The following is a 20,412-nucleotide window of genomic DNA, read 5'->3' on the forward strand; positions in this document are numbered from 1 at the left end:
GTTGACTACTTGGTCAATCCTGGGTAGTCCAAAGGGGTCCTTTGGGACATGCTTGTTGAGGTCTGCGTAGTCGACGCACATCCTCCACTCATTGTTCTTCTTGCGAATGAGTAGTTTGGCTAGCTCTTTTTTGGTTGAATCTTTTCTGTCTTGGATGAACCTTCGTAGTCGTTGTCTTTTTGGGGTAGCTTTTGGGTCGACGTTTAATGAATGCTCAATCAGCTCCTTGGGCACACCGGGCATGTCAGCTGGCTTCCAAGCAAAGATGCCATGGTTAGCCCGAAGAAAATTGACGAGCGCGCTTTCCTATTTAGGATCTAGCTCTGTTCCAATCAGGGTTGTCTTGGATGAGTCACCAGTCTGGAGATCAACGATTTTGAAGTCCTTCTCGCTTGCTGGTTTCACTTTAGTCGATCCCGACTTGTTTTCTGGGATCTTGAGTTCAGTGGGGCTGAGTTTCTTTGAAGCTGTGAAGACTTGTTGCATGGGATTGGGTGCTTAAGAAGTTGCTGCGATTTCGACAACTTTCGTGTCGCACTCGTATGATCATCTCAAGTCTCCACGTAGTGTCTTAGGTCCCGGCATCTTGAGTACTAGGTAGATGTAGTGTGGTATAGCCATGAATTTGGCCAGGGCTGGTCTTCCGAGTATGGCGTGGTAAGAAGTTTCGAAGTCGGCAACCTCAAACCTGATGTACTCAGTTCGGTAATGTTCCTTGGTGCTGAAAGTGACTGGTAGGACAACTTGTCCTAAAGGTATGGCAGCATTTCCTGGGACAATTCCGTAAAATGGTGAGTTCATTGGAGTAAGTATGTATGTGATGTCAAGGTACATTTTTCCTTAATGTCTTGGCGAAAATGACATTGAGTCGGCTTCAGCCATCGATGAGTACTTTGGTAAGTCTTGAGCCTGCGACGACAGGTTCGAGTACTAGAGGGAATCGGCCTGGTTCTGAGAAACTTGTCCATTGGTCCTTTTTCTGAAAGTTATGGGTACTTCAAACCATTTGAGCTGTGTAGGAACTGCTGGCTCGATAGCCATAATCTCTCTAAGTACTAGCTTATTGGACCGCTTGGATGCAGTACCTGGAATTCCACCAAAAATGACATTGACTGTCTTAGAGGTAGTTTGGAACTCACCTTCCTCCTTCGTCAGCTTCATTGACCTTGCCTTTACCCTTGTCCTTCTTCTGACCAATGTCTTCGGAAGGAGGTCGGGTAATTCTTGCATTACTCGGCGCATGCTGTAGCAATCAATCGCCGAGTGTTTGCTATTTGGATGCCATGGGCATTGTTTCTTGAGTAACTCGGTGAAGCTGGGCCTGTCATTGCATTTGTGTGACCCTTTCTTACCTGAGTTGGACGTAGCCGCGACAGTGTTGTCAGTTTGCACTTGCGGTTCTGATTACCCGAGTAGTTGTTTCAAGTATCATTGTTGCGGTTTGTCTTGTTCATGATTATTGTTATTGTTGTCGCGACTGCGGTTGTGATGAGAGCCGAATCTCTCACGCTCTTTGTGTTCTTCATCTGTCCATTGTTGCACCATGATTTTGAGATCTTTGATGGTGGCTGGACGATGTCTGCCAAAGTCTTGGATCTTCGACGATCATAGAGGCCATTTTGAAAACACTCGATGACGTCTGCTTCTGAAATGTCAACTATTGTAGCCTTCTTTTCAAAGAAACGGCGTAGGTAGTCGCGAAGTGTCTCGCTTTCCTTCTGTTTGACTTGGCTCAGGTCAATTTTGTTGCCTGGGCGAGACATGGAGCCCGCGTAATTATTAGTGAAAGCCTTCGTCAAGTCTTCCCAGGAATCAACCGACTTGGGCTTCAGTGACTCGAGCCATGTTAACGGTGCGAGTTCCATGCATATGGGGAAGTGAATGACCTTTGTGTCATCATTACCCCCAGCTGCTTGAATTGCTAGTGAGTAGCATTGTAGCCATTGGACTGGATCTTGCTTGCCATCGTACTTGGTGATCCCCGTCAGCTTGAACTTCTCGGGTAGTTTAGTCTTCATTACCCATGTAGTGAAGGGGGGAAGTGGTCATAGTCATTGGCTTCGCGTTTGTGTTTGCGGTGATAGTTGTTATTGATTACCTCTCTTAGATCGCTGAAGATTGAGGCTTCGTGATCAGCTCTGTGGTGGCGAGGGCTCTTTGCTGAATTAGTGCAGCAAGCCTCTTCTGCATCTCCGTTTCACCTTGGGGCCTCGTGTTCATCTCTACTTTGCCTTTGGCTATGTTGTCTTGGCTTGTTGACTACTTCGTTACTGTTTCTTGGAGCCTCACGATTGCCACGGTGGACTGCAACGTCTCTGCTGCCATCCTGGTGGGCCGAGTTGTGAGGGATAGATGGTATTGGTGATTTCTTGTTGAGTAGTTTGTAAGCTTGTTCTGCGAGTTGTGCTATTAACTCGTTGCCCCTTTCTGCGAGTTGTGCTGTTAACTTGTTATCTCTATCATGAGGTATGAGAGTTGATATGAGATTGATCGAGGCAATTGCTGTGAGTAGAGTGTTGTGGTCTCGAGCTTGCACTACGTCGAATGCTCTTTCGAGGTTCACGATAGGAATGTTTGCAGCTAGTAGTCGGTGACGATCTGCTCGAGCAGCATTGTGTGCCCTTATTTGATGTCTCTGTTCAGAGGTTTCATCTTGTGGGGCGTTATCTGACAACTCATCTTGTGAGACATCGTCGAGCTGTCCAACCCGTCGAGGAGTTCTTTGGTGGCTGGCACCTGCGTCATTGTTTCGTGACATGATGACGGAGATTTCTCTGTCTGGGTAGTAGCTTCCAAAGCTTGATGTTGCAATCTCCGCAATGCTTCCTTCTTTGCAAGTTGAAGTAAGCGGGATACCCTCTTGATACGGAAGGTTGTTTATGTGAGCGACAAGGCGCAACTCATAATCTTGGACCAGGAATGATGGCTTCATCCCAGCCAATAAACGAGATGCCTTGCGGAGTAGAAGTAATTACCAAGCCTTAAGCTAGGCCTGATAAAGGGATCTCTTGGACGGAGTCCGAATCGTAGTCGCAGTCCTTAGCTGTGTCTAGTCCGGATTGGACTCGAGTAAGGAATTCTTGGTGGACCGCGGCTGCGTTGCGGAGTCCGTGCGGGAATCGACTTCTAGTTGAAGTCGACTTGCAGGATGACTTGGATGTCAGCTTGTGCGGGCTATTTCGAATTGAGGTCGAGTCCGAGCCGTAGTCGAACTCAATGTTGTTGACATTGAAATTTTGGATTTTCTCGACGAGATTCTCTGCTTCTTGATGAAGAAAGTTTTCGTCGAGATGCTTCTTTTCGTGGTTGCCGATGATGTAGCGTTGAAAGGATCCAGTGTCATCAGCGATGAAGAGCCAGGAGCCGAAGATGAAGGTTGTGCCCGCCTCAAAGGCAAATGTAGGCTTGATGATGACTGGTGCCATCGATCTCACGCAGAGAAACTTGGCGACTTCCCCTACCTAGCACACCAGCTGTCGGTGTTTTAGACCGGCAACCCGCCTATGGAGTACCCAAGGTGGTCTTTTGTGCGATGGGTGTCGTCGAGAATGAAGGAGTCGATGGTGACGCAAGGAACACGATTTAGACAGGTTCGGGCCACTAGATCGCGTAATACCTTACGTCCTATGTGTAGATTGTATTGATCTTGTTTTTTGGTCTTTGGAGGGAGTCCCTTCCCACCCTTATACAGTTGGGGGAGTAGGGTTATAGGGCGGTTTGTATATAGGAGTCCTACTCGAGTATGTTACAGAGTTCTATTCTAACTCGGTAGAGTAGTTTCCTTTTGACCCGACTAGTCTTCGGGAAGTCCATGAAGCCTATGCGCCTTGCAGAGTAGTCTTCATATCCGAGTAGGTTTTGGGTACGTTCCCTTGAGTGGGTCCGTACAAGTCTTCTGGTGGGCCCAGGGGTGCCTAGCCGACAACAGGAGAAGGTTCGTTCGGTTCAGTCTCTCCAAACAGTGCTCAAGTCCCTCTATCTTGCCCTCCAGCATGGCGTTGGTACCAATGCAGTTGTCCCAACCCTTGCAAAGTACCTCCACCTCTTTGTCATTCCAGAGCAGTGCCAAGTTCTGAGCATGAATGCAGTGGGAGGCCATTCTGAACTTCTCATCACGTTCTGCATAGGCATCCTTGTAGTACTCATGGGTCAAACTCTCGAAGTCCCTCGGTCCGCGGCACGCCCTAGGTAGGTAGTGGTAGTGAGTCTGAGCCAACCTGTCACATTGCTGCGTGTGCACCTCTCGCATGGCCCTCCTGGTGGCAGGCTAGTGAGCCTCTAACACTGAAAGCTCAAACGCAAACACCACAACCTCCTCGAACTCGAGCACCTTGGGGTTTGCGCGTACCGTCAGCTTCACCTTGGTGGGTACGAAGTCCACTCTGCCCCTCATGCGGCCCTCGTAGAGCACGCCCTCAATGCAAACTCTAGGTCTCTCCAAGCACTCGTTGAGGAGAGTGCAAAAGCCTCCGTAGCACACTCCATCTCCAGCAAACATGCGCCACTCCTCGGTCATCTGTAACATGTTGTTAAGTTTGTTAGTAAGTCATATAAGTCAGAGAAAACAAGGTAGTAATAGAAATGATTCAAGGAGTTGTATAACAGTCAAGGCGGTATATACTCAATTCAAGGATAATTTAAGCTTCATAAACTAACATCCATTGATTGGGATCGTTCTACAGTCAAGTATGGCTCTGATACTAGCTGAAACGGACCCGAATTCCCATTTCTGAGAATTCAAGCCTTCGCACTTCGGTGATAATTCTAGAAAGGCTATGACATGCGTATCCTTGTCTCATGCAGTACAAATCCATACCAACACAAAAATATAAAGCAACAACAGTGTACGATATCATAAATAACATGACTAACGAGTATATCTCTATGGCACATGCTGGTACAAGTCCATCTGGACTGAATCAAGAAAGGTAAAACATTATGCAGCATGAATGGAAGCTATGGAGAACTCCATCTCCAGAGGTGACTCGAGCGTAGAACAGTCCATAGTCTTCCCAACTGTCATTGTTCAAATTGTAGTCGGGCTCTGACCCTGAAAAGCCACCATCTATCTGACAAGCGGGTAAGCCATGTCAACTCCTAAAACAGCAAGCCAGAGAAATGAGGGAATTATACTATATGCATGAGTAAAACCTATATATGGCTATAGGGGTTTATACAACAGTAGCAGCAGCAGCAACAATCAAGGAAGCAGCAAAGCAACATCATCTCCAAGGAATGTGGGCCACGGTAGCAGCATGATGCAGCGTGAGCGCGCGATGATCGCGCCCTCAACGTTGCGGTGCGGTGCGCGGCAGTGGCAATTGCGAGTGGGAGGGAGAGCGTGCGGGGCGTGGTGCGTGGGCGCGTGCGGCGGGGCAATGCTCGACGCAGGCGTAACCCTACAAGGCACATGCACGCACACGCGGCAGCCGGCCGGGCACTTGACCGCTGCCCTTAACATCTACGGCATGCACGGCTAGAAAACAAGGGGGCGAGGGAGAGAAAGAGGGTGGTGAGCTCACAGTGAGAGCTTGGCGAAGACAACGGTGGTGCTCGGGCGGCTTCAGACTTCCCCGCGGGTAGCTTTCTTCGCTTCCCCTCCTTCCCTTCCCCTTCCCTCCTTCCTTCTTTCTCCACCTCCTTCCCTCTCTCTCTTCCTCTTTTTCCCCCTCCGGCGGCAGCGTTGGGGAGGACCTCAATGGTTGGATGGCGAGGGAGGTGCCCAGGGTCCCTATTTATAGTGCAGAGTGGCTAGGGTTAGCGGCAGAAGGCTCTGGAATGGGGCGGTGGCGCCCTAGGGTTGGTGGCGTGGCGGCTCGAAAGTGGCGGTGTGGCACCCATCTGGGGCCTCCAACGCAAAAGCGAGGGCGCGGAGCGGGTCACGGACATGCGCAAAGGGCGGTAGTACGCTCTAGCTCAGGCTCGGGCGCGGCGTGTGTACCTACTGGAGGTTGAAGATGAACAGGAGGAGTGCTGACAAGTAGGGCCAGGTGGAAGCGAGAGAAAGAGGGAGGCAAGCGTGTGCGAGCGAGTGAGCGAGCGAGCGCGCTGCTGGGCCGATCAGCGGCCTGCTGGCCAGGAGCGGGGCGGCAGCGGTGCGAGTTGGGCTGGCCTGTGGCCAAGCGGCCGGTTGGGCTAGGCGCGAGTGGAGGTGAGGTGGTGGTTGGCGGCCTGCTGGGCTGGGGTGAGCTGGGCCGGCTTGTTGGCCAGGCAGAAGGCGAGGCAGGTCGGGCCAGATGTTAGCGGGCCAATTGGGTTAGGAGGTGTTAAGTTAGTTTGTTTATTATTTGATATAGGTTCAGATTTCCTTTCGAATTCACACAAAACGCAAACCTAAAATCCAAATAAAATCCAAAAAGTCCAACTCAATCCACACAAACTTTAAAATGGGATTTTCAGGATGAGGAAAGAATTGGCTACATTTTTAAATGAGCACACGATGCAAACAAAAAGTTTTAAAATTTTGCAAATTTCACTGAAATAAATATCACAAATTTTGGATTATTACACCGGCGGTCCCCTCTCTCCTTTCTGGGCGGCGCGGCGCTCTTCAACCTCGACTTGGCCCTGCCCATGCCCCCCGCCGCCACCGACCCCTCCCTCTCTCCTCGCGCTGCCCGCCGCTCCTCCTTTGCACCGGCCTTGGCCTGGCCCTGCCCTCCATGCCACTGGCCTCTCCCTCTCTCCCCGTGACGCTTAGCTCCTCGCCGGTCGCCATCACCCAAGCTCGGGCCGATTCACGCCACAGGCTCACTCGCACACGGCGAAGGTCTTGTCTGTCCGGACGAAGAAGAAGGGGCTGACGAGCGGGGTCCGCTCGTTAGTGGGAGAGGGAGAGGGTTGAGTGGGGTGGACTATGAATGACATGTGGGGTTTGCTCGTAAGTGTTTCCCAAAAGTCACAGCTGTTCTACCAAACGCCTTTTCCAAACCTCACAGCTCACAGCTACTTTTTTTACATGTCACAGCTACTCTTTCAAAAGCTAAGTCATGTTTAATATGAATGTGATACATCACACATGCATCTGCAATCCATCTTGGCATTAGGAAAGATACCAGAAGTCGATGTTGGTGTTATTAACGCCATGCTTGGGTCTGGGGACCTTTTCCACGGTAGATGCACCACTGCAGAGGTTGCTGGCACGAGGAAGTGTAGGGAATAGCTCTAGTTTGGTTTTCTAATTTTGATTACTGAATGAAAACATGATCATAGTATTATGTGAAGATCACACAGTCTTTAATTCGAGAAAGTAATAGCATCTGCGATCTCCCAATGAATTTATGCAAAGACATGAGTTGCAAGGAATAGTGGCCGTGTCTTGATCGATGTGCATTGTGTGAAGGTGCTTCGTCTTGCACTTTGCTAGAAGAAATGTTTTCTTTTGTGTTTAGTACAAGGTGTATGTCAAAAAAGCATCAAATAGAACATGAACAAGAAACGTATTATGCTTTTATTAACCGTCTGATGTTTATGTTCGGAGCTGGCAAATAACTCAAAGTTGCTCAATGGTTTAAAGGTGTTTGGATCTTTAGTCTGGACTGAAGTTCATGTCACATCGAATATTCGAAGACTAATTAGGAGGACTAAACATGAGCTAATTATAAAACTAATTACACAGATGGAGGTTAATTCGCGAGACGAATCTATTAAACCTAATTAATCCATCATTAGCACATGTTTACTGTAGCATCACATTGTCAAATCATGGACTAATTAGGCTTAATAGATTCGTTTCGCAAATTAGCCTCCAGTGTAATTGGTTTTGTAATTAGTCTATACTTAATACTTATAAGAGTATTAATTAATATCTAAATATTCGATGTGACCGGAATTTTAGGAGGACTAAATAACCAAACGGACCTTATTTTTTATTTATTTTGGAATCCAAGGAGTACATGTATTAGAGCTAATTTATGCCACCTGTCAAGTCAGGCTTCTATTAATATGTGCCACGGGCCCACGTAGGCTTCTATGAACCAAAAGCACCATCCAATCAAAATGACCGGAAATAAAAGCAGCCGGGACAATAAGGAGCACGAATTTTATTTTTTATTTATATCTGAGAATTGCTACAAATAAAGTCGGCAATGGCAAAAAAAAAACACCAAGTGATAATCTTTACCTATTATTAAAGCAAGTAACGCCTCTGCCCAGATTTTCGTACGTCGTGGTAATTTTGTAGAAAAACCCCTGATGTTTTGTGTAATCAACCCGCAGTCCATTGTTATGAATATCTGGGTGTCGGATTGAAAAAGGAGGAAAGAGAGGGGGTTTCAATGGAAAGTTCTTCTAAAAATTACGCCGCCGCCCCCCCCACCCCCCCCACCCACACACACACACACACGGGGCCTGCGCCACCCACGGATCTGCGCCGTCGCCGATCTGAGGGCCCCATCACTCCTCCCTCCTCCCCCCTACCCCTCACCCCCCGGTGAGTTGCGCACGTGGTGGGAGATGTATGGCGGCATGGGGCAGCTGGCACAGCTGGAGGAGCGTCTCCTCCTCCTCCACTTGCAGGAGGAGGCTCCCTCCCGTGGAGGATGGCCACTGCCATGACGGCGCCGCCGTCGCCTCCATGCGGTACTCTGCCTCCATCTCCGGCAAGCCTGCGCGGCTTCCGAATCGGATCGGATTCGAGGGTGACTCGGGGCCATACTTCCAGTAGAGTTCGTTGCCGAACCGGATCGAAATCGAGGCGTACCTGGATTGGAATCGAGGTTGGTTTCTTGCCTCTATATATAGCTGCGTGTTTGGGTATCTTTGACGTTTTTGTGCCATACTGCTAGGAGACCAGGTCCTGCTCGCCGTCGAGAATCTGCTCAGCAACACACGCTTAGATCCCCTCCATCGACGCCAACAACTCGTGTGGTCTAGCGTGTTCAGCTTCTTACTCTCCTTCGACAAAAGGTACATAAGCATTTACTTATTACGAAGCTATTTGTCCTCTAAATTGTGTCAATCTATTTGACCATAGAAGCTGGCTTGGCCGCTGTGGTGGACCATATACTCCCTTCCTTCTAAATTACTATAAGTCCATCCATCCATGTAAATATTGTGTACTGCCTGTTGTAATTCCATCAGTTGTTCTTAACAAAAAGATTATTTATGGGGATCCCTTATTTATGTTCCAGTAGAGCATGGGCAAATCTGGATGATGTTGTTTGATTGTACAGCGATAGAGTAATATTTGTTAAAATCTCTCCTATGTGTATAAATTGTCCTGTTGAGAAACAATATCCATCCAACTCATATAGCCAGTATACAAAATGTGAATTCTTGCAGTTCTGAGCCTTGTGTAAGGTGTTCATGTAGTTGGAGGTATATAGAAAAGTTTCAAATTTTCTTGCTCCAGTAGCATTCTACTTGTACTATTCATTTTCAGATATACACTACAAGTTTCAAATTTTGGCATAAATCATCAACTGCTACATAATAGATGAAGTTTCTAGGATCATCCCATATTGTTACTGAATAGATATTTTTCAATTTTGCCGCTTTTGCAGAAAATGGATTCTTATAACATTGAATCAAGCAATGCTGATTGTTTAGATTCTCGACCTTTAAAGAAACCAAAATGTGAACAGTTGAATGATTGTGATCTCTCACCATCGCCTCGATCATCCACCTCCCTGGCATCATCATGTAATAACATTGAATCAAGCCATGTTTATGATTTAGATGCTCGGCCCTTGAAGGAAGTAAAATGTGAACAGATGAATGATCTTGACATATCACTGTCGCCTCCCTCAGCAACCACCCTGCCATCATCATCTCCGGTTAGTGTTTTTCTTGTTCATTTAATTTAGTGGTTTGGTTAATGATTTGACATTTTTATGTTTTTTTTCAGGAAAAAGATCCTTATATTATTGATTCAATTGTAGCCGAGAAAGTGTCATGTTCTGATTGGATTCACTTTGAATCAGATAATGACAGAAGAATTCTATTAGATGACGAGAAACATCAAAATCATCATGAACAATTCAAAGTTGATCAAACATATGACTATCTCCCACAAGGTATGTTTGTATGATTTTTTTTTCACTGTGTTGTTGTTTTGAACTCTTAACATCACCATAAATTTTTTGATTACTTGCAGATTATGAAATGACGGACCTGGACTACTGTGCTCTAATAACAATTGAAATATCTTTGGAATCTGATATACTTGTGAAGATAGATGATATCTTTGTCACACAATCTCAATTGTCATGCTTGCTAGATCCAAAAAAATTCCTAAATGATGATGTAAGTACTTAAAGTGAATGCTCTTCGATTAACATTTTTTTCTTTTGTAATAAATGTTTTTTATTTGAATCTTTGTAGGTCATCAGCGCGTATATATGTTGCATAAAGTATCAAGCCCATTTAGAAAGTAGGAATGATGTTAAATTTTATTTTGAGAATCCCTTTATTTCTGTAATGCTAAAAAGGGATGGCAAGCTTGGTGTAGGTCAAGATGGTAACCATATCACAAAGATTGTGAGAAACTATCTAAAGCATGAAATGGTAATTTCTATCTCTATAATTGACATGTTTTAAGGTTTTTAGATTTTAATTTCTAACTGTTCATGTCTTGTACTAATTCAATTTTTCATTTTAGGTTCTAATTCCAATAAATATCAAAGAAACACATTGGTATTTGGCTATTATTAACACACAGAAGTGTGAAATACAAGTACTTGACTCGTTGTGTTGGGACTCCAACCGAGGTGATCTTGCCGATACGGTCAGTTTCTACAGCATTCATACTTCTTTGATATTATAAATTGATCCTACATTTAAATGTATTTTTTCTGTTATTAATAATTTAACAACTGCAAGGACTTCAATTTCATTTGGACATAATTGGAAGGCAACAAAACTTGATTAGCCATAACTGGAAAGACCTCCAGGTTATTTCATGGATAATCACAGAACAAGTACAAGAGCCAATGCAGAAAGATGGGTATGTTGCTAAAATATATGCTAACAAATATAAGATTATTTATTTTCTTGTTTGGAGTACTCATTGTTTTTTAACCATGCAGCTCATCTTGTGGACTGTTCATGCTCAAGTTTATGGAATACTGGACTGGAGATTCACTATCTCATCCTATTACACAGGTTTTTGTTTTTTATCTTATGGAATAATATAAAGTCAATGACATGCTAATTTTTTACAAGTTCTAATAATGATTGCTACCATGCAGGAAGATATTAATTGTTTTAGGTATAAGTTAGCAGGCATTCTATTATGTTGGAAAACAAACACAGCACAAACAACTCCTCAAAATATGTCATTGTTGGGAAGTTCAGATGACCAAAAAGAAACCAAGGCAACAGATTCATTATTAGAGGAAACAAAATACCAATCATTAATGTCTATTCTTTCTAAGATCAGTGAAAATGAGTTAGTTGGCGGCCTTTGTGACTACATCAAATCAATTAATTGTCCAGAGACCTTGGAGTAAGAACCTTCTTATTACTACTGTGTATTTTTTATTAATAGAATAATACAATGTACAACATAAGTATTCCATTTTGTTATTCTATTGAACTTATGATGATCAGATGTTGCATGCTGCATTGCCCCTTATTATGAACTGAATGGATATAAACTTTGTAGAGGTACTGTGGGTCTTGCTTGTACATATCAGGGACCTTTTAGCCAAAATTTTGTGCAAGTTAACTGTTTCATGGTAATTTGGCTGGCTGTGTGTTCCCATATACCATGTTGCAAGTTTCTGGTGTACTGTTCCTCCTGTCATATTCTGTTAATAAGACAATTTTTTCTTTGTCTGGACTATGTGAAGCCATCTTTTTGTCTTAATGCAGAAAAGTATGGGTGAGAAACTCCAAGCCATATTCCATTAGCTTGACTGTCAGGAAGCTGCAAGAAATTTTGAAGGAAGATCTGCCCATGGACCGTGATTGTTTAAATTTGGTTATTCGAAAATTCATGTTTGACGAGATCCAAATGATGAAGAAAACGAAAGGAACAATATCAAAGCATTATCTAGACACGAGGTTTTGGGTATGTTCTTATAATCATAATATAAATATATTCTTTTTTTCCTCAGGTTTTTAACCACTATTTTATTTCATAGATGATTACTGATTTTGGACGACACCCAAACTTCCGTAAAAAGTTAGATGTGGAACAACTCGCAGAAACCGTTTGTAGCTGGCCTGGTGTTAATTATAGTGTTTCAAGATGCAAATTGGTAAGACATCACTTCCCTATACCTATAAGCACAACCTATAAGCACAGTTCTTGCGATTATAGCTACTAGCCTTCTTGTACATTTTAATGCTCTTGCTCTTGTTCTAACAAATAGCATTTTGCAGATTCTTATACCAATAGTACAATTCAATAAAACCTTTATTCTGTTTATACTAAACCAAGATACAAGAACCGTCTATATTTTAGACCCTACTCCACTTGACCTTGTTTACAAATACAACCCAAATGCAAGATATGTGAAGAAACTTTTATGTATTGCTGAATTCTTGCCAAAAGCCATGTCAAAAGTATCCCCTGGCTCTAGATGGAGTGAGGATGTTTTCCTATGGCGTCAAATAATTTTATCTGATGTTCCTATCGAAAATAGGTAAGCATTCTTATAAGCACTGTTCAGATGTGGTAGCTCAGGATTGAGTTGAAGTTTGATTTATAAGCACCTGGGTAACACTGCATGTAGATTCTTGAATTTTGACAGCCAGTTCAGTTTAGCTTTCAGCTTGTAGGTTTAAGTTACCTTTGTTAGTTTGGTTGAACACAAATTCACTGGATGCACTACTTAGTTATATTTTTTTCGCAAGGCACACCAAAGAATCAGTTATGTTAAATTATCATTGGCATGCATTCTGGACCATATCTGAAATCTCAGGATACTTTTAATTAACTTTAAATGCAATATCATTTTTCAGTAGTAATAAATGAATATGTGGATAAGAGAAGTTGGAGTCTGTTTCACAGTGTAACTTCTAACTGCTTTATTCACGATTAACAGTTCCATTGGCACTTCATTTCATATTTATGTACATGCTATAACTGCAAATCTCTGTTTTTCAACATAAATGCATCACTGCAGTTTTTTATATTTTCATTGCTTTATCCTGAATTTGCTTATCAGTTATGTTAACTTATCATTTGCGTGCATTCTGGACCTTATCTGAAATCTCAGGATACTTTTAATTAACTTTAAATGCAATATCATTTTTCAGTAGTAATAAATGATTATGTGGATAAGAGAAGTTGGAGTCTGTTTCACACACTTTTGTCAATTCCTAAACATTCTATTGCACAGGCCATATTGCCAGTGCATGCGGATGCTTCACATTGGACAGTTGCACTTTAACTTCACAAAGGTCATTGAAGATTTAGAGTTTTCAATGATCTACACTGACGTATTCAATACTTTATCTTATCTTTAGATTTTTCACAGTGCACATTTTATCTTAACTTTTCTGTATCATCAAACATGTGGAATTTCACAGATACTAATTTCGCTGTAGGAAGACAGAAAGTAAAGGTCCTATTAGTTGTCTTTGTTTGGGTCATGTTAAATTCCTGCAGGATGCCTATGCTAGCTAATTTAATAAGAAGTAAAAGCAAGGTCTATCTGGTAGAGGAAGTATGCAGCATACCTTGCAAATGGCTCTGCAAAGTAAAGGTCTATCTGTAAGAAGTAAAAAATAACCAGAAGCTTGCAAAGTAATGAACAACCAAACCAAAAAAGGATCTGCATTGAAGTCTGAAAGCTTCTTACAAATAAGAATTACCAGAAATTAACAGCTGTAGTAATTCAGGTGTTCTTCTATAAATTTCTGGTTTTCTCCCATGGCCAGGCTGATACCTGAATACTGGCCAGACTGTAGCATTTGTACATGTGGATAACTTGTAGCTTTTCTGTAAGTTGTCATGTGAGTTCTACCAACAATCGAGTCTTTGCACATCTTGCTTGTATGCCAGAAACAAGTTGTAAAGATGTAGGACTAAAAGGCGCAACACAAACTGTACAGTGAAGACTATGTCTTCAAATTCTTTCTTTTAGTAAAACATGCACATCTGTTTAAGCAAAAGTAGTTCAACCTTCAGTGTTGAATATATTATGAAAATATATGTATTATAATACTCACTGATGTTCTTGATGTTCTTATCTTATCAGGGAACTATCCGGTTATCTTGTTTCTCTCTTCATGTGCATATGGAAAGATGAAGAACTACGGTTGCCAATTTTAAAGGTTAGTTTCATAAGAACTTCAAATATTACTATTTATTATTTACACACTTATATGACGCTAATTATTAATTGTTTGCATACATATATGCATGTACAGGATGGCTATGAACTAAGAAAGCAATTTATGGCACAACTATTAACTTACAAGGAGAATGAATGTGAAGACAATATGCCTGCCGGTGTTCGAGACTTTCTTAGCTGTATCAATGCTACTCAAAGTTAGAAATAGTTATGCAAGCACAGAGAATGTATGAGATCATGTTGAAATGGTCTATTATTACCGTTGGACCTTTTTGTTTATAGGAATATTTATTATTCACTCATTTCTAATATGTATCATCAGCTCAGTGAGATGTTGAATTTGTTGAACTGCTATGTATACCGTACTGGTCCTTACATGCAAAGTACCAAACAGCACCCATATATCCACTCTCATAGACAGATTCATGACTCCAAACTAAACAACATTACAACTTGGGTGTGGAGCTAGCAGTTAATTCTTCATAGGTTAAGCTCCCTACAATGTCCTTTTTTCAAACCCCCGGCGTGCAAGAATTTGAGCGACACTCCACATGTTGATGCTTCACTTCTGTGCAGTCTCTTTCTAGAATGCCAAGTTACCGACCATCCACTGCTGCCTGTGTGCGTGTCCCGCACAAGAACTATACAAGTTAGTATAACGCAATGCTGTATGCAAGCCTCCGCTTGTGCTGCTTCTCGAATCCAGTAATCAGGTCATCGATAATTTCCTCCCAGTCACCATCAATTGCTTCAAGCTGAAAAGGGGAAAAAAAATAAATTAACTCCTTGTCGTTCACCAAAAAACAAGCACAGCTGATTCCGTACACTCTAATTTGTAGGCAGTAACTTTGCAAAACTGAGTATTTGGCATAGACAAACTAAGGTCAGTTGGTCAGAAATAAGGGGCACAACAATTTGAGCAAAAGATTGACAACAAAAGCGGCCCAAAACAGCCCAAAAGCCCAACAGCCGAACCATTTCTCCGCGTCGATCTGCGCCAGATCGGACGGACCCTAGATCATTTTCCCCTCCGGGCTTCTCGCGTGAGGGAGGAGAGAGCCGCCGGCGGGCGATGGCGTGTGATCGCCGAGTATTGTCGCGTCGCCGTGGGCCCTCTCGCCGGGACTTGCTTGCGGCTTTAGCTGCGCGCAGCTCCGTCGAGGGGCTCCTCGGTGGCACGAGCACGAGTTTGTGTCTATCCGGAGCAGCCGACGAGGCCGGCGCTGCCACCGGGGATTTCCGGTCCGCTCACGTCGCCGCGATGGAGCCCTCCGAATCCCACCTTCACCCTACACCCCATGTCCAGCAACGACATCCCGTCGCCGATCTGAGGGCCCCATCGCTTCTCCCTCCTCCCCCCCTACCCCTCACCCCCCGGTGAGTTGCGCGCGGGGTGTTAAATGTATGGCGGCATGGGGCAGCTGGCACGGCTGGAGGAACGTCTCCTGCTCCTCCACTTGCAGGAGGAGGCTCCCTCCCGTGGAGGATGGCCACGGCCACGACGGCGCCGCCGTCGCCTCCATGCGGTACTCTGCCTCCATCTCCGGCAAGCCTGCGCGGCTTCCGAATCGGATCGGATTCGAGGGTGACACGGGGCCATACTTCCAGTAGAGTTCATTGCCGAACCGGATCGAAATCGAGGCGTACCTGGATTGGAATCGAGGTTGGTTTCTTGCCTGTATACATAGCTGCGTGTTTGGGTATCTTTGACATGTTTGTGCCATACTGCCAGGAGACCAGGTCCTGCTCGCTGTCGAGAATCTGCTCAGCAACACACGCTTAGATCCACTCCATCGACGCCAACAACTCGTGTGGTCTAGCGTGTTCAGCTTCTTACTCTCCTTCGAGCTTCTTACTCTCCTTCGACAAAAGGTACATAAGCATTTACTTATTACAAAGCTATTTGGCCTCTAAATTGTGTCAATCTATTTGACCGTAGAAGCTGGCTTGGCCGCTGTGGTGGACCATTTTATGTCATGTGTGCTTTTCTGATTGTATTTCGAGGACAAGTAATCTGGCAGAAATATATTTGCAGTAATGCTTTTATAAGATTCATTTCTGACTATACATTTCAGAAATAGTATGTTACAATATGTTGGCCTGATATTGTTTATGGTTGTATCCTTGCCAGATTATGAGAATAGGATATTTAATGGTAGTATTGACTTCAAAATTTCTACTGGTTGATTCAAATCTGCTGCTGTTAATTTTGTTATACTGACAATAATTTTCACCAGGCATATCCGATTTTTGGACATTGTTGTTGTTGTGTTGTTGCGAAGCTTTGCTTTTAATGATATATGGGAAAATTTCTGAAAACTAATGAGAGTTGCATGTCTACTCATTGAAAAATACGAAACTCATTCTCGGTCATCATTCTTTATTAAATATGCTTTAATAGTTTAACACTTTTGTCAATTCCTAAACATTCTATTGCACAGGCCATATAGCCAGTGCATGCGGATGCTTCACATTGGACAGTTGCACTTTAACTTCAAAAAGGTAATTCAAGAAAGTTGATTTTGTTTTGGCCTGTGCACTCTATCGCATAAAATCCTGAGTGTAGAAGCCCATGTATAACACTGCAATCCTAGGACAATTCAATTTAGCACTTCAGCTCTTCATAGTTGGAAGCAAGGTTCTCAGACAAAAGTACTTAACCCTGTTAACCCTGAAACGGTTCCTACATCTATCACCATGATACCTCCTTCCTGAGGCTGTTCATTAACTTATTATAAAGTATAAATAACAAATGTGTACTGCTGTTTGATATTTAGCTAATCTCTGCACCCCCCCCCCCCCTCCCTTCTGAATTTCTTGTTTTTTTTTCTTGCTGATAGTGCATATATTTCATTCTGAGAAATATAAATTATTATCATGGGATTTTGTCTACCACATATGGCATACCAAGTTCTGCATCCTGCAGGGCACTGGAACTTAATACTTGTAAGTTGTACGACATAAGAACAGGACAGCTAGCTTTGTCTATGTGACTGACATTGATAATTCTGTATCTTTCAAGTCAGTCTTCTGCATTGCAAGTAGAACTGTATGCACATTTCTTAAATGATTTGCGGTAGGACTAAAAGCACACTCGCAATATATAGATTGAAAGTCTCTTTTTTTGCTAAGAATAGATTTAATCAGTGAACCTTGAAAATCACAGAATCCTACTGTCAAAATTTGTAGAAACAAACTCTAGAGGTTTTCAAATATTGCCTATCCTGAAAACTTGAAGGTTAGATTCATAGAAGACAACCTGTTGTTTCCAAAATTTCTTACAATGATAGAACAGCACCTGAAAACTTGAAGGTTAGATTCATAGAAGACAACCTGTTGTTTCCAAAATTTCTTACAATGATAGAACAGCATGCCATGGTTTTCCTTACTGATTTAATCGATGCACCTAGGCTAATTCGTTTGTTTGAATCAAGTTTATGTTACAGATTGCATAATAGATCTCCTCTCTGAATTTAAGCAAACCCCTTTCATGCTACTTGCAGACAACTCAAAAGAAAAGACTTTAAAGCTGCAATCCTCACTTCCTAGGCTAATTCGTTTGTTTGAATCAAGTTTATGTTACAGATTGCATAATAGATCTCCTTTCTGAATTTAAGCAAACCCCTTTCATGCTACTTGCAGACAACTCAAAAGAAAAGACTTTAAAGCTGCAATCCTCACTTGTTATTGGAGTTATAAGTGGGTCACCTTCTCAACATAGCACACACATATAGTTGTCTCCATCGAGCACTGTATGATCAATGTCAACTCCTGGTATGTTGAATATGATTCAAATCTTCGTCAAACCATTAAACACAGAATTAATGTTTGACTGTCTCATATAACTTCATAATATAATGTATAACTCTTTGCAGACAAACCATTTGAATCACCAACGCAACTCTTGGATCCCAAAGAGCAGAGAAGAAAAAGAGATAGAGAAAGGTATGCACGGATGAGTTATGAAGAAAAGCAGGAAAAACTCAAAAAACGTCGTGAAGCCTATCATCAACAAAAAAGAGAAAAATGCTCACAGATGACTGATCAAGAAAAGCAGCAAAAAATACAGAGAAAATGCATGCATGAGAGGGAAAGATATGCAAACATGCAACCAAACCAAAAGAAAGCAAAGTTAGAACAAGATTACGCTAACCGTGCACGACGACGTGACACTCTAAGCAAGAATTCAATTGCAATGGAGAACCCTGCAAATATCGCAACAGATAATTCACAAAATGTTACTCAATTTGCCACAAGCATAAGACAAAGGAAACACGTAACACCAGGAGAAAGAGAAGCATTGCTAGCCTATCGTGATGAAAAGTTGACAGATAAAACAATGGAAAAAACACCTGCCACATCAGATGAAGACTGTTCTACGAACACCAAAGTCATAGATGATCTAGAATCTATAAAACAGCCAACAAACATGAAGAAAGGTAATACTCCCAATTGCATATATGACTCTCACAATCAAATTATACATGCATCAATTTTTAAAATGATAACAATCTTTCATGGACAGATATCCCCTATCCAATGTGTCCAGCCACCAAGGATGGAGAAGAACCAAATGAATCAATCATTGATGATGAACCATATGGTAAGGATATATACTAAATTTATATTCTCATGCAATAGAAAACAACATATAATTCACATATTTCTATGCAGATGACGATGGAGTTGTATATGAAGAAGACACCGATGAGGAGGATAACATAATTTCTGGTCAAGGTATGATAAACACGTTAAAATATTTTCACATCACAATGTGAGTACTTCTCTAATTTCTTTAATCCTACGAATCATAGCAGAATGGGAAGATATGGAGGTACAAATAAATGAAAATGAGTCAACCGTTCCCGAGCATACCGATGAGGAGGATAACATAATTTCTGGTCAAGGTATGATAAACACGTTAAAATATTTTCACATCACAATGTGAGTACTTCTCTAATTTCTTTAATCCTACAAATCATAGCAGAATGGGAAGATATGGAGGTACAAATAAATGAAAATGAGTCAACCGTTCCCGAGCATTCAAACATCAATGATCCATATGACCTCGTCTATAGTAACATACCAGACAACACACACAAGCTGAAACCTGTTGAAAATTGCAAATATTGCGATGCAAAGAAATTTCACCATGAACCTGAAGGCCTATGCTGTCGAAAAGGACAAATAAAACTTGCAAATCTTGAGACACCACATCAGCTCATGAGACTATGGACGAGCAATGACTCTGATGCAATACATTTTCAAAAGAATATAAGGTTTTTCAATGGCCACTTCTCATTTACTTCTCTATACTGTCGCCTCGATAGAGATACAACTACCATGAGAAATAGCGGTATTTACACCTTCCGAGCACATGGTCAAATATATCACAACATACGCTCATTTGGAAAAGATGGTTCAGATCCTAAGCATCTAGAACTTTACTTCTATGATGATGATCCAACCCTAGAGCATCGTTACCGCTATTGCCGCAAGGAAATGTATGAGCAAGACAAACATGTATTACTCATTATAACCAATACTCTACGCAACAATCCATACTCTGAACAATTTAGGACTTTGGGACAAGAAGAAAACCTTGAGGAGTACAGAGTGATGTTGAACCTTGACCAAAGATTGGACCAAAGGACATACAACGCACCAATCACATCAGAGGTAGCTGCAATTTGGGTTGAAGGAAATGAACGGAGGAATACTTTTGACAGAAATGTAATACTACATGGGAACAACAACGAAATACAAGGAATCCGATCATACGCTGGATGCTACGATCCATTGTCTTATCCTCTGTTCTTTCCAAGAGGTGAATTGGGATGGCATGCCGATATCCCAAAGGTTGGAATTACTACGAAAGATGTAAAGAAAGCTCGTGCTAATCAAAATAACAAAAACAATGACCCAGGTAACTCATTCAAATATTAGCCTTCATAGTTACATATACTAATTAAATAATTGCCTATGCCGTTAACAATCAATTCTATTTGTCCAACACAGATTCAAGTGGTAGATTGTGGGTAACCATGAGAGAATACTACTGCTATAAATTTCATGTGCGACCAAACATATTTAACCCAATACTATACGGCGGACGACTTTTCCAACAATTCGCCGTGGATACATACATCAAAATTGAGAGCTCACG

The sequence above is a fragment of the Setaria italica genome, chromosome VI, assembly GCF_000263155.2.
Source record: "Setaria italica strain Yugu1 chromosome VI, Setaria_italica_v2.0, whole genome shotgun sequence".
NCBI classification, from domain to species: Eukaryota; Viridiplantae; Streptophyta; class Magnoliopsida; order Poales; family Poaceae; genus Setaria; species Setaria italica.